The following is a 10,969-nucleotide window of genomic DNA, read 5'->3' as shown; positions in this document are numbered from 1 at the left end:
ACAATGTATTCTGATCACGGTTTCCCTTCCCTCTACTCCTCAAAGATCCATCTCACCAATCTGCCCACCCAGGTCCATGTCCACTTTCTCTTTAGAAAACAGGAAAATAGAGAAACACACACACATGCACACATGGGCACACAGACGCTAGGACACAAACAGAATTCTACACACACAAAACAAATTTATAAAACAAAAGTCAGAAATATATAAGGGAGAAAAACAGTAAGGAAAAAATTGTTCAAAGATATCTGAGCCAAAAAGTATGGCGCCTATACTTATGTGTGGTTCATATCCCGGTGAGACACCTTTGGAGAAAAAGTTCTTCAAAAGTAATGCCAGTTGGAGTAGCTTCTTGGTTAGGGATGGGAATTCATATTCACTTCCACCTCTCATCACTGAGACCCTGTCTGACTTGAACCTGCGGAGGCCTTGTACAGGGAGGGCAGTCTCTGTGAGTTTATATGTGCCTGAGTCCTGTTGTGTCTGGGAGATCCTAAGTCCTGAGAGTGAGCCATTCCTTCTGGCACTTACAGTCTCTCTATCTCCTCTTCCAAATAACTTCCTAAGCACCTAGACACTGTCACATACCGTCTTCTGCCCAAACCCCAGTAAACTGTACAAAATGGTTCTTAACCTTAAGGCTTTGATTTACTACAACTGGGCAAAGAGAATCCAGAAAAATCCTGAAACAGTAGAAAAGGAATTAGATGACAAAGTATGCTTTATGGAATGGCAAACTGTGATAAAGAACTGATTGTTCCAGATAGAAACAACAACAACAACAACAACAAAACAGAACAGAACATAGGAAGGTATTAAGTAAAGTAACATGTTAGAAACTGTATGCTGAATTAGCTATTTTGTATATTTAATCTCTCCCAATAACTCACACAGGAACAGTGCTGATAAGCAGACTAAATGAATGACAGGAAATGTAATTATTCCTCTAGGAAGAAATCCCTATGAATTCTAATTCTCTAGTCTCTGTGAAGGTTTATTTTTAAAATGACAGCACAGTTTCAACTTTCAGGAAATTATAAGGTGGAAGAGTTTCTATGTGTAACATTTTTTTTCGTCTGTTTTATTTCTTAGTTATGAAAAATAAGTTTATTTCCTTTCTAGTTTAATTTTTATTATTGTGAGAAATGTCTTGGCAGCAATCAATTTAAGGAAGAAAAGGTTTATATTATAATTTAAAAAGTATAGAATTATTTTACAATTCTAGTTAATAACCTATCAAGGCTGGAAGTCACTGCCTCTGGAACTTAAGATACTTGGACACAGCGCATCCTCGGCATCCTCAGTCAACAACAGAGAGAAGTGAAGCTTGCATAGTTGCTCACTGGTTCTAAGCTTGGTTTCTCTAGTCTTATAGAATCAGGACCCCCTGCCTAAGAAACAGTGCCACATACAGTGGGCTGGGTTCTCAAATTAATTAACTTAATTGAGACAAACCCCCATAGTCATGCAAACAGATCAACTCTATATAGACAATCCCTCACTGGGTGGTAAATTCTAAGTTTAATCAAGGTGACAATTAAAGCTAACCATGACAAATTCCTAAAATTTTCTCAGATAATGGCCAATCATTTAGTGAGGACTAGCTTGCTTTTGAATATGTTGTCTTCAGAGATGATAGATGGTGGAAGGAAGGAATGCTAAAATGCAAACAAAATATATAAATGAGAATGTAAATGTTAACTTTAGTTCAGAAAATGAGCATCCGTTCCTCTTCTAAAACCAGATGGTTTCGTGATACAAAGAAAGCAGATGACTAATTTGAAGTTAATTTAAATTTGTCCTAGCTTGTGCCTGCACACATAAGCAAGTCTGCTTGTAGGTGCCCGCTGCATGATAGCACATGTGGGGACAGAGGTTGATACCAGAATGACCTTCCCCATCAGTTCTCCCCTTTACTTTTTGCATATCTCCCTGATGCAGGAGCTACACTGGCTAGCTCATGAGATTCCAGAAACTACGTGGTACCTCTGGGAAGCACTGTAGAACTGTGAGAAGGTACTCAGCCTCTTCCTTTGTTCTGGAATCTGAACGTAGGTCCTCGTGCTTGACAGAAAGTAAGCACTTTACCCATTAAGTCATCTCCACAGCCCGATGCACAGGTGATACTTACACCATGTGCCTGTCTGTGAGCAAGTGTTTATATTAACCTTCAAGCTGCCCCAGGGTGGGAGAACAATGAAGAAACCTTCTCCTAAAGAAATTCCCTCAGTCTCAGTGCTCCTAAAGGCCAGTCTCTCTTATGACATCCTATCACCATCATTTAAATATGTTAATATTCATGAATGATCATAGTAGTGCAATACACAGAAAACAAACAAGCCAACAAAGAGAAAACCCAGGAAACCCTAATTTAATCTGCTTGCCGTTGGTGACCATTAAGGTCATTGCACTCTTACAAGATGTTGAGGAAAGAGCATAAAAATCCACTGTCAATTTGTGGAATGTAAATGTTCCACTTCCTTTTACTCATCACAATCTAAAACAAAACTTGCCCTTCAGCTCAAATTTCCCCTCTCTAAAGAGTGTTAAGTGAGTTAAATAGAGTGTTGGGCCTGTGTTAGACATTGTTTTCTGAAAACTCAGCGGTTTTTTAAACTGACTGTTAGTAAAGGGCAGAAGGAGAAGGCATTTCGTTTATTCGTCTCATAATCAAAACTCTCTCTGGAGTTTCTAGATACTGTTGCCTTTTGTCTGATAGATCTATTATGTTTCTGGGGATAAAAACCAGACAAACACCATGCAAAGGTTTCCTTTAGATACACAAATTCTAGTCCTGCCTAACACAGTGGGGGACACTCAGCATTCAGAAAGCCTTTGCCAGTGTTTGTGTTTTCTTACAATTAGATGAAAATCAAAGCCATGTGGCCTCCAACAGGGAGAGCAGCAGGTCGGAAGTGTGCTCGGGGACACATTCTGCTGTACTTCCCCTATGCCTGTACATTTGTTTCGAGCATGTGTGGACACCTTATTTTATCTTCTCATTTGTATTGTTGCAGTGTCAGTCCATGTGTTCTTCTCACTTACATAGTTTACCTACAGCTCCTGGTGATTCCCAAGAAGAAAACCAAGCTTCTCTGTAGAGAATATCATTTCCTTACGATTGAAAACCAGAAGGCGATAGAGATATAGCAGGTGCTGGGAAATATGCAAGAAGATGTTAGACAAAAAAAGCAACTATACATGTCAGACTCTATGCCCTGCCAAAGGCCGTTCTAAGAAATGAAAGTAATATGCATGCAATAAAAATATCTGAGAAAAAATTGTGTGGTGTGTGCAAACATATACATATACACACCATTTGTGCCACAATTGGATTTTTCAAACACACAGTAATGATGGTGGGAGTTCATAAATTTCAATTTATTTAATAGGAAAATTATATTTCTTTTTCAACTAATTACTAAGACAGAAAGAGAGGTGATGTCAAGAGCTTTAAGGGACTAATATAAAAGCTATCCTGTATTTCTGGATTACTTTTTAGCTTTCTAAGAGTTTTATTTTGCCTTTAACAATATGTTTCATATTAAAGAAGTTGCCTAGAAAAGTATTTTGATAGCAGAACATTCATTAAGAAAAGAATAAAAATAGCTGTTTATAAGAGTAAAATCATAAGCCCTCAAAATCCACATATAAATTTTGTTAAAATTATAAATTCATTTCTTATTTTCAATTCAGGCTCAAAGATGGCTACTGGTCAAATTTTTATTCTAAGGGAAGAAAGAGGAGAAAAACCCAGCAAAGCTCTATGTGGCAGTAGTGACTTTGGTTTGACAGCCATCCAAACCAAACTGGTTCATTCACATCTTGAGTTTTCACTGAACTCAGTGCCAGAACCTGGAGGAATGCTGGGCAGAGAGGAGAGGGCACAGATAACAGAAGGAATGAGGTTAGAATTGGAATTTGGCATATAATACCTCTCTTTAGAGAAAAACATTTTGAGGATTGTTGAAAAGAGTTTATCTAACAGACTAGACTCTCTTAAATAAGAAAGACATAGCAAATATGAGTGTCTGAGAGGGAAAATAGAAAGCAGCATTTATAACCAACTAAATCATAGCCTTAGCTTTACAGGGGTCTTACATGCATGCATGACCATAGCTAACAGTCCCTGGACTTTATCTCATTTGTCCACAGAACAGCTCTGTCAAAGGAAACTCTTGTTTTTCCCATCATAAGCACAAGAATTAGAAAAAGTGAGCAAAAGTGCAGAGTAAGAGGACAAGAAAGAAGCTAGAACTCAAAAGCAGGAGATGTGCTCAGCTTCTCACCGTTCCCTCACTTTACTGAATGGTTGCTGTTTCACTCTACTGTTGTAAGTCATGGCTATGGTATTAGCAGTCTGATTTTGCATTGCAAAGTACTAGGTTTTTTACCCTTTTAAGGATCAGTAAGAGGAATGACAAAGAAGCAATAGAGGAAAGCACTTGCCTATTGTGAGTATTACCCTGGATTCAGCCCTCAGAGTCCCAAACATGACTGACACATTTAATTGCATTTTAAATGTATTGCTAATTTTTACCCATGCTGAGACCAAACCCCACCCCTACCATGCTTTCTCAAGTTTATCCTACTGCCTACATCACTCCAGTGTTGTCTCTTGCTATGGATCTTCTTAATTTTTGTTATTGCATTTCCTCACACTGTTTGATATTGCAAAGTCAATACCATACATATTTACTGATATTTTTGTTTGGATGCTCTAAAAGCAGATCCTTTTCCTTTAAGTTAAATTTTACTTGCTATATATATGAATTATTAGCTTCTGGTCTTTAATCATTTCAGAACAATCATGTCTTTTAGAACTCTTTTTACTTGAAAAATTAGAATACTAAGACCTGCTAACTATAGATTCCATCTATTGTTCCTGTGTATTTCAGTTGGTACCTGTAAACTGCATATTTATATGGGATAACATGTGATATTTGATACATATAAAAACTGGGTAGGGCTAAAATAATCTAGGTAATTGGAAAGAATTTTTAATAGTTAATAAGGTTATGATTGATCGCATGCTACCCTTCTAACCAAAGTCTATAGTCCTCAAACAATATTCAATGCATTTTAGGTATGGATTTCTGTATCAATTTCTCCAATTTTAAAATCTGATGAGGACAAGTTCTATATATTTGTTTACATGGAAAATTAAGTAAGCATCCATATTTGGCTACTGTGCTACACAACTGTAATTTCAGCATTTTTGAGGTGGAGGCAGGATGATCAGAAATTTAAGGTTATCCTTTGGTAGCTATACGGTAAATTGAAGATCAACACTGGCTATATAGGACTCCTAAAATAAATAAAAATAAAAGAAGAAAAAAGAGAAAAAGGAAGTGAGCCAGAAACCATTTTTATTATTCCAGGTTTACAGATGTATGTATTAAGAGAACCTAGAACTTCTAGTGTTCTGTGCTGGGGCCACTGTGTAGACAAACCAGAGCATTCCCACAAGGGCTGCTTGTTAACAAGAGACTGGTCTTTCACACAGCAACTCACGTGTGCATCTCTGGTTTGTCACCACCAGCAAATTCTAATAGATTAGAGAAGTATTTATTAAACATTTTATAAGATATAAATATTAAAATAACATTGTTCAATATTGGATTATGTAAATGAGATTTAAACTGTTTTCACCTTCATGCCAACCTACACCAGCCAGGCTTAGAATCACCATGCTTTAGATACATACACAAGCTTGAGATCCATTTTTCTATATTTCAGGTACACACACACACACACACACACACACACACACACAATCTTTTAGTAAACACAAAATAATTTTGCTAATCAAATTCAACTTTAAAGGATTTGAAACTTGTATTATCCACTTTGCTAAAACAAAACTTGTTTACTAATTAATTTCTGTCACTACAAAAGTTAGTCAACAGCGACTTAGTCTAAGCAATTTGTTTTATGTATTGTTTTAAAGTTTTGGGACACATGTTCTCATGTAGTCCAGGGTGGCTTTGGGCTTTCTCTGAAGCCAAGGGTGACCTTGACATTTTTATTCTCCTATTTCTACCTCGCGAGTGTTTTAATTAGAGACATGCACCAATGCACTACCATGTCTGGCTTCATGCAAAATGGTGATCAAACACAGTTTCATGCCTGCTAAGCAAACAACCTATCAACTGAGCTACATCTGCTGCTCCAACTCGTTTTGTGAATGAACACTGACATCACAGAAGGTCTGGGAGCACCTCCTCATTCTCAGTCTGAGTGTGTTCTGACACTCTCTTCTCTCCTCTCTTGGAGGAGTCTGACTTTAAGCAACAATTTCAGGGTACCTCATTCTACTTTTAAAGTTTTATGTCAGAAAGTTATTGGACCTTTAAGGTCCTTGCAAAGCAGATGGAAGACTAACTGGGAACAGGAAACCTTTCATTTGCAACCAACTTTCATTTGCATTCTTGGTCTAATTATAGTATTACGTCATTATCCCCTAAAGTTGTTCAGGGAGTTGAATAAAATCTGACAAGTCTGGTTATTAAATATATAATAGAAAATATATTATATAGAAAAAAGAGAACTTAAAGAGTTTACACTATATACCTTATATTAGTCAAACCAATTCCAAGTAATTAATCATAAATCCTTCTCAATGGACTATTTTGACTTTATTATATTAATCCAAAAGTTTGATTATATTATTCCATCTATATCATGTAATATCATAGTAAATGAGGTATAAGATATACATTTTAATGTACAAATTATAGTTTGTTTAAAATATAGGTAAATTTTATTATTTAATTTCTTACCATATATATTTGCATTTAAAATTATATAGATTCTGCTAACTCTTTATTCATGACTTATTAAAGTAATTGGCAGAGAAGTCTACAGAAATATATGAATGCAAGACTGCAAAGATGTTGATGCCAGATTGCTTATAGGGTGAACTTGCCTGCCATTTAACCAGGTTCAATTTCAAGGTCTCATATGGTATAATACCATATGACTCCTGTAAAATGTCCTCTCTCTCTCTTTCTCTCTCTCTCTCTCTCTCTCTCTCTCTCTCTCTCTCTCTCTCTCACACCCCCCCCCCCCCCCCCCCCCACACACACACACTCAGTGTGAGGGTTTTTTTTTTTAAAACACAAAGTTTATCAGTGATATCTCATATTCCAATTTTATTAAAATTTGCTTTATGGAATTGCTTCTTATCCCTTGTCATCTAATTTTCATAAACAAGAACCATTAAGTATGTAGTGCTGTCTTATATATTTTAATATGAAATTCTAACATTTAAATCATTACCCATTTCAAATTTGAAATAATAAATTTACCATGTTTTTCAAAGCTAGAAATGTAAGACTCTGTCGTAGCATTTCAAGAAAGTGCCACTCAGGTAAATAGGACACTACTTCCTTTATGTACATGGCTTCGTTTTCATTTGTGATTGGTCTTAGGCTACTTGTACCCATCAGTGGCCATTTCAGGTCAGATGTGCATAGATTCTTAGGAGGCAAAGCTGCACCAGTCCATTTAATTCCCTAACAAGTTTATTCCTTTGGGCCAAATAGTCATGTAGGGCACCTGCCGTGCAAGTGCTAAAGAAGTATCAAGCAAAACCCAGCCACAGCTGTGCTGTAATCATTGAAGTGTGCCCAGTGCATAATGGCACATTAGGTAGGCATTGATCTCTGCCAGTTTATGAGGTCTCTTACAGAATTAGGCAGACTCTTTCACTGAAACCCATGGAGCAGAAATTGCTACTTCTGAGCTAATCCATTTTCAAATTACCATCCAATTGTGACTGATGACCTCACTACAAATCCGCTTATCTAACTCCAACCACTCAACCAGAGAGGCAAAATCAGTCCTTGTTTTCTATTATTTTTACTTCTTTACCAAATTCAGATTTTTTTTTGCCATCCTTAGTCACCTTAGGTGTCACTGCATCTGTGAAGATAAACATGACAAATGTTAAATGCTGCCTAATTGTCAGTGATAATTTGGAAGGTTGAAAAATGGGAACAGAGAATTTGCAATTGGAAAGTAACACTTGGATCTAAGTAGGCTGCTATATATTATGGCTCTTTCATTTAAAATAATTAAGTTGGAATTAAATTATACTGAGTCTTTGACGAGATAAAAACAATCCATCATCACGATGTGTCATAATTTCTTGATAAAGAGCCTGGGTGCCATCTAATTATTCCAGTGGATTGAACTACAAATGAAAGTTAAAAGATGAGCCTTTATTATGAAAAGCAGAAGCAACACTCAGAGTATTGTTCAACCAAAACAAACTAAATGAAAATCTGCAGAGTCAGTGGACACAGAATTAGAACTCACCAGAGTAGACTCTTAATTCCCCTGAGCAAATCTTGTCAAAGATTTTGTCACTAATGGCTTTAGAGTCTACAAAAGTCAGGGACTCCAAGAATGTGCAAAAAAGAATGTATTAAGGTGATGCTGACTGTCAATTCTTACAAAGAGAGTCACATATTGAAAGTGCTGAAGCACTTTGGACGTATTATTAGGCTCCATAATTTATTACATATTTTATAGTTACTTACATTGTAGAGTACATCTTGTCCTATTTTATGAAACTGTTTCATCTTGGCCAGTTAGATGAACTATATTTGGTGAATATATTAGTAACTGTATGGAAATAGCATTTATATATTTCATGTAGCAAATTATACCCCAGGAGTAATTGGAACACAGTTGCAGAAAAATGATAGAATATATGTTTACAAATGCATGAAACAAAGCACTAGTTAGAAAAATGTCAGCCATGGCATGGTGATGGATGAGGAAGAGAAATAATTACTTCCATGTCTATAATTAAAGCACATATTTTTGAATGTTTCTAAGTCAAGCATAATCAGAATTTAAACATCTGGACCAATCGCTGCTGTGAAGCACCATCATGGCTGTGTGATCCACAGTGCCCTGTGCAATGGACTGGCATAATTGCCTATTCAGTGCCAGTAGCAGCACTTCAGTGTTCTGAAAGCCCATCTTCTCAAAGGCCTCAGGGCTGCTTTCTCACAGTTGCTTTCGAATGATGCACGTATGCCAGGGGTTCCTTCTGAATGCTAATTAATCAATGGTATTTCAGCTACTTGTAGTCTAGAGTAGAACAAGTCATTTGTGTAGAAAACACTACACGTTCCAACTTACCTGCTAGTAAGCAGGATGAACAAGACAAAAGCAGATGCAAATGAGAATTAATATTTCCACTTCTATTAAAACCCTGAGATTTAAAAACAGTATCATGAATGAGTGCCTGTGCATGGAGATGGGGGAAGTGCTCCAAGTGTGCAAGCCGCAGAGAGTAATGAATACTATTTAACTTGCTTGTGTCTGTTTTACTTGTTAACATTTCTTTGTGTATGTACAATCCTTGATGATTTCAAAGTCAGCCTCCAGTCATCTATAGGTGAAAATTAAGACTATCCTTTGACTAATTCTGTCTTTTCTACCCCAGGTTTTCAAAGTTGGTCATAGCTTTCATATTGTGCAGCACATCGAGTGGTACGTCATTTGAAAGAGACATACAAGTCCATTGAACGAATTACATTTTATAGGAACGAGAAGTCTCACACACAGCATCATCATACTTCTTAGGGTGGTGCCCTTTTTTATATAAAAGGAATCTGCAATAAAATCCATAGCTCTCTGACAAGTATTTTAAATTAATAGATACTATTCAACAGCAGAGATTCAAATCACACTGGTTACCTCTTCACCATGATGAACATTTGTAATAGTTCTCGAAGAGTCTATACTCTTGTCCTTATTGATATGTTTTACTTATATATTTTTAAAATTACACCTTCCTGGTTTAGTGCATATTTCTTGTTAATTTCTTAGGAATTAGAAGCCATGTGAATTTCTTCCATCAAGAATGCACCTATTTTGTAGAACCACCAAAGACATCAATATTCTACATTGTAGTTTTTACCAATTTGATCAAGGAATATCTTATTATTAAAAACCTTAGCACACAGGGCTAGAGAGATGACTCAGGAGTAAAGATCATGTGTTTCTCTACAAGAGGACATGAATTCAGATACCAGCACACGTGGTATGTAACAGTGATATGTAACTCCAATTGCCCGGTTTGCAGCCCTTTGCTGACCTTCCTAGTCACCAGGCATGTGGGTAGTACATATGCATATATGCAGGAAAACATTAATCTTTGTTAAAAATTAAATAAGTAAAATTTAAAATAGAACTAGTTAGTACTTTTCATAAGCATGCTGCTTGTGTAGCTTGATCTGCAGCTATTACCTATTGATGTTTTAGTCAGCTTTACACTAGCTTATTTTCCTATATTTATAATTAAATAGATTAAATCCCAGCATGCTGATGGTAATTAGGAATGCAAAGTGAGGACTTAGAAAGTAGGCACTCTACCATCTTTGGCCTTAACATATATTGTACAGAAATTTTTATAGCACAGTTTTCATAGAGGCATTCTTTTGATTGTAGAATGTTTATTCTATGTGGAAAATTCTAAATATTCAGGAAATAAATGATAAAAAGAATATATCTTTAACAAAGCTGTCTCTTTTCTGTCCAATCAAACTTCTAGAAAAAGAATGCTATATGTTATAAAACTTTTGTGTTTCCTACAAAAGATGTGCAGAATACATTTCTGTATTAATTATATTTGTTAGTTTCTTAGTCTTAAAACTCTTTTTTTCCAACTTCCCAAATATTCCTATTAAAAAGAGGTCAATTTCACATGTAAGACTGATTGTAGCATGCAGGGAATTTTTCTCTTCCCTCTGTTTTATTTGGGCTCCGTGTGCAGGCTATGGATTTTAATGTGACGTTTTTCTTAGCCTCTTTACATTTCTACTGTGATCATTCCATTCAAACTTGGCAATCAATAGCTGAGTGGAATTTCAACTAACACATCTCAGATGTGTGTGCTCTTAGCCTGCGGGATATGGAAGGACTTAATTCAGAAGGCACCTCCATC

This window comes from Mus caroli, chromosome 5, assembly GCF_900094665.2.
Source record: "Mus caroli chromosome 5, CAROLI_EIJ_v1.1, whole genome shotgun sequence".
Taxonomy (NCBI): domain Eukaryota; kingdom Metazoa; phylum Chordata; class Mammalia; order Rodentia; family Muridae; genus Mus; species Mus caroli.
This window is presented reverse-complemented; position numbering follows the sequence as displayed.